Source organism: Oryzias latipes, chromosome 23, assembly GCF_053564925.1.
Source record: "Oryzias latipes strain Hd-rR chromosome 23, Olatipes_Hd-rR_3.1".
Classification (NCBI taxonomy): Eukaryota; Metazoa; Chordata; class Actinopteri; order Beloniformes; family Adrianichthyidae; genus Oryzias; species Oryzias latipes.
Window position 1 is genome coordinate 28737501 of NC_136259.1, and position 5000 is coordinate 28742500.

The following is a 5000-nucleotide window of genomic DNA, read 5'->3' on the forward strand; positions in this document are numbered from 1 at the left end:
ACACTCACTGTCACTTGCCTTCATTTTCAGTCGCTTTTAAAAAATACATTAGACAAAGGCACCACAGTCACGCTCTAGCCGAGGGTGCAGCAGACAGCCCAGCAGCCAAAGGACATCTCTGCTCAGCTCCTGCCCGGACCACTGTAACCTCAGCTTCTGCAAGGTCACAGTCTGGAAGGGAAGTTTTGGAAGACGAACCCCCCTCTTTGTCAGCTGCTGGATGAGAAGCACGTCTTCGTGGCGTGTGTGTACAGGATCTGCATATCTCCTTTGGGGCTTAGACTCTGCCCATCACAGTCTGGAACTTGGTCGAATCAGTTTCTCTTTGATGCCTGTCAAAGAGGTGAAACAGACACATTTAAAAGTAATCCATGTATATTGCCAGATAATCCAGCATCATGTCTCAATCAGTTTAAATACAGAGGCCCTTCTTTTGGTTTGAAATGGGTATGTGAAGGATGCAGGCAGTTGTAAGCAGGCATGCTTGATCTGGACAGTAATCAGCACCATTTAACCATTTAGCTGCAGGGAGTCCAGAACAGCTCCCCTTATCAAGTGGCCACCAATAACCCAGGTTTAATTAGCTGAAGCTGGGATTGGATTCTGGTCATTAGACAAACCCAAACGCAACATGTTGCGCAGAAACAGGTCTCTTTTCGAGAATCCAGTCTATGGCCCTATGTTTTCAGTGCGATTTGACTAAGTGTGGTGACTTTTCTGGCACATATTCTTTCTTATAGTGAAAAGGATAACACTCACTGTCACTTACCTTCATTTTTAGTCGCTTTTAAAAAATACATTAGACAAAGGCACCACAGTCACACTCCAACCAGAGTGTGCAGCAGACAGCCCAGCAGCCACAGTTACCTGTGGAAGAAAGAAGTGGATGCAAGGATAAATCTTTTATATATAAATATATATATATATATATTTTTATCTCTCAATGAGGAAATTGGTCTCTCAATTTTAAAATTATCCCTAGGGGGAGCAGTGAGCTACAGACCAGTAGCACCCTCAACTTTATGCTCACAGAGCTTGCTGGCCATGTGCATTGTCATGTAAATTCAACAAGTGGGGTTCAAACTGTGATGCTAAATATTCTGGTCTGTCTTCACCATTTTAAAAGTTAACCTTGTTGGTTCAAATAAAATGTTACATTTGACATTTTAAAACACCACAGTTTAAGCATGGCAACGTTTGAAATTGAACATTGCCTGCAAAAACTGCAGTTTCTTTGGTCACCAGCTCAAGGAATCGTTTTTCATGGAGGGTGAGTCCAGAACAGCCCCCCCCTATCAAGTGGCCACCAATAACCCAGGTTTAATTAGCTGAGGCTGGGATTGGATTCTGGTCATTAGACAAACCCAAACGCAACATGTTGCGCAGAAACAGGTCTCTTTTCGAGAATCCAATCTATGGCCCTATGTTTTCAGTGCGATTTGACTAAGTGTGGTGACTTTTCTGGCACATATTCTTTCTTATAGTGAAAAGGATAACACTCACTGTCACTTACCTTCATTTTTAGTCGCTTTTAAAAAATACATTAGACAAAGGCACCACAGTCACACTCCAACCAGTGTGCAGCAGACAGCCCAGCAGCCACAGTTACCTGTGGAAGAAAGAAGTGGATGCAAGGATAAATCTTTTATATATAAATATATATATATATATATTTTTATCTCTCAATGAGGAAATTGGTCTCTCAATTTTAAAATTATCCCTAGGGGGAGCAGTGAGCTACAGACCAGTAGCACCCTCAACTTTATGCTCACAGAGCTTGCTGGCCATGTGCATTGTCATGTAAATTCAACAAGTGGGGTTCAAACTGTGATGCTAAATATTCTGGTCTGTCTTCACCATTTTAAAAGTTAACCTTGTTGGTTCAAATAAAATGTTACATTTGACATTTTAAAACACCACAGTTTAAGCATGGCAACGTTTGAAATTGAACATTGCCTGCAAAAACTGCAGTTTCTTTGGTCACCAGCTCAAGGAATCGTTTTTCATGGAGGGTGAGTCCAGAACAGCCCCCCCCTATCAAGTGGCCACCAATAACCCAGGTTTAATTAGCTGAGGCTGGGATTGGATTCTGGTCATTAGACAAACCCAAACGCAACATGTTGCGCAGAAACAGGTCTCTTTTCGAGAATCCAATCTATGGCCCTATGTTTTCAGTGCGATTTGACTAAGTGTGGTGACTTTTCTGGCACATATTCTTTCTTATAGTGAAAAGGATAACACTCACTGTCACTTACCTTCATTTTTAGTCGCTTTTAAAAAATACATTAGACAAAGGCACCACAGTCACACTCCAACCAGTGTGCAGCAGACAGCCCAGCAGCCACAGTTACCTGTGGAAGAAAGAAGTGGATGCAAGGATAAATCTTTTATATATAAATATATATATATATATATATATATATATTTATCTCTCAATGAGGAAATTGGTCTCTCAATTTTAAAATTATCCCTAGGGGGAGCAGTGAGCTACAGACCAGTAGCACCCTCAACTTTATGCTCACAGAGCTTGCTGGCCATGTGCATTGTCATGTAAATTCAACAAGTGGGGTTCAAACTGTGATGCTAAATATTCTGGTCTGTCTTCACCATTTTAAAAGTTAACCTTGTTGGTTCAAATAAAATGTTACATTTGACATTTTAAAACACCACAGTTTAAGCATGGCAACGTTTGAAATTGAACATTGCCTGCAAAAACTGCAGTTTCTTTGGTCACCAGCTCAAGGAATCGTTTTTCATGGAGGATGAGTCCAGAACAGCCCCCCCCTATCAAGTGGCCACCAATAACCCAGGTTTAATTAGCTGAGGCTGGGATTGGATTCTGGTCATTAGTCAAACCCAAACGCAACATGTTGCGCAGAAACAGGTCTCTTTTCGAGAATCCAATCTATGGCCCTATGTTTTCAGTGCGATTTGACTAAGTGTGGTGACTTTTCTGGCACATATTCTTTCTTATAGTGAAAAGGAAAACACTCACTGTCACTTACCTTCATTTTTAGTCGCTTTTAAAAAATACATTACACAAAGGCACCACAGTCACACTCCAACCAGTGTGCAGCAGACAGCCCAGCAGCCACAGTTACCTGTGGAAGAAAGAAGTGGATGCAAGGATAAATCTTTTATATATAAATATATATATATATATATTTTTTATCTCTCAATGAGGAAATTGGTCTCTCAATTTTAAAATTATCCCTAGGGGGAGCAGTAAGCTACAGACCAGTAGCACCCTCAACTTTATGCTCACAGAGCTTGCTGGCCATGTGCATTGTCATGTAAATTCAACAAGTGGGGTTCAAACTGTGATGCTAAATATTCTGGTCTGTCTTCACCATTTTAAAAGTTAACCTTGTTGGTTCAAATAAAATGTTACATTTGACATTTTAAAACACCACAGTTTAAGCATGGCAACGTTTGAAATTGAACATTGCCTGCAAAAACTGCAGTTTCTTTGGTCACCAGCTCAAGGAATCGTTTTTCATGGAGGGTGAGTCCAGAACAGCCCCCCCCTATCAAGTGGCCACCAATAACCCAGGTTTAATTAGCTGAGGCTGGGATTGGATTCTGGTCATTAGACAAACCCAAACGCAACATGTTGCGCAGAAACAGGTCTCTTTTCGAGAATCCAGTCTATGGCCCTATGTTTTCAGTGCGATTTGACTAAGTGTGGTGACTTTTCTGGCACATATTCTTTCTTATAGTGAAAAGGAAAACACTCACTGTCACTTACCTTCATTTTTAGTCGCTTTTAAAAAATACATTACACAAAGGCACCACAGTCACACTCCAACCAGTGTGCAACAGACAGCCCAGCAGCCACAGTTACCTGTGGAAGAAAGAAGTGGATGCAAGGATAAATCTTTTATATATAAATATATATATATATATATTTTTATCTCTCAATGAGGAAATTGGTCTCTCAATTTTAAAATTATCCCTAGGGGGAGCAGTGAGCTACAGACCAGTAGCACCCTCAACTTTATGCTCACAGAGCTTGCTGGCCATGTGCATTGTCATGTAAATTCAACAAGTGGGGTTCAAACTGTGATGCTAAATATTCTGGTCTGTCTTCACCATTTTAAAAGTTAACCTTGTTGGTTCAAATAAAATGTTACATTTGACATTTTAAAACACCACAGTTTAAGCATGGCAACGTTTGAAATTGAACATTGCCTGCAAAAACTGCAGTTTCTTTGGTCACCAGCTCAAGGAATCGTTTTTCATGGAGGGTGAGTCCAGAACAGCCCCCCCCTATCAAGTGGCCACCAATAACCCAGGTTTAATTAGCTGAGGCTGGGATTGGATTCTGGTCATTAGACAAACCCAAACGCAACATGTTGCGCAGAAACAGGTCTCTTTTCGAGAATCCAATCTATGGCCCTATGTTTTCAGTGCGATTTGACTAAGTGTGGTGACTTTTCTGGCACATATTCTTTCTTATAGTGAAAAGGATAACACTCACTGTCACTTACCTTCATTTTTAGTCGCTTTTAAAAAATACATTAGACAAAGGCACCACAGTCACACTCCAACCAGTGTGCAGCAGACAGCCCAGCAGCCACAGTTACCTGTGGAAGAAAGAAGTGGATGCAAGGATAAATCTTTTATATATAAATATATATATATATATATATATATATTTATCTCTCAATGAGGAAATTGGTCTCTCAATTTTAAAATTATCCCTAGGGGGAGCAGTGAGCTACAGACCAGTAGCACCCTCAACTTTATGCTCACAGAGCTTGCTGGCCATGTGCATTGTCATGTAAATTCAACAAGTGGGGTTCAAACTGTGATGCTAAATATTCTGGTCTGTCTTCACCATTTTAAAAGTTAACCTTGTTGGTTCAAATAAAATGTTACATTTGACATTTTAAAACACCACAGTTTAAGCATGGCAACGTTTGAAATTGAACATTGCCTGCAAAAACTGCAGTTTCTTTGGTCACCAGCTCAAGGAATCGTTTTTCATGGAGGGTGAG

General features: G+C 40.5%; 1 long non-coding RNA gene across 1 annotated transcript in view; it reads right to left on the bottom strand.

Annotated features, from left to right (window-relative positions):
• LOC144989440 (uncharacterized) overlaps positions 1-4588 on the bottom strand; it is a 5822-nt gene extending 1234 nt beyond the window's left edge. The window contains exons 1-7 of the long non-coding RNA XR_013653618.1: positions 4491-4588; positions 3749-3844; positions 3006-3101; positions 2256-2351; positions 1514-1609; positions 770-867; positions 1-332 (exon numbers count right to left, since the gene is read on the bottom strand). The exon at positions 1-332 is cut by the window's left edge and continues 1234 nt beyond it. This is a non-coding gene — a long non-coding RNA (uncharacterized LOC144989440). The remainder of the gene's footprint in view (positions 333-769; positions 868-1513; positions 1610-2255; positions 2352-3005; positions 3102-3748; positions 3845-4490) is intronic.
• Positions 4589-5000: the final 412 nt, after the last annotated feature.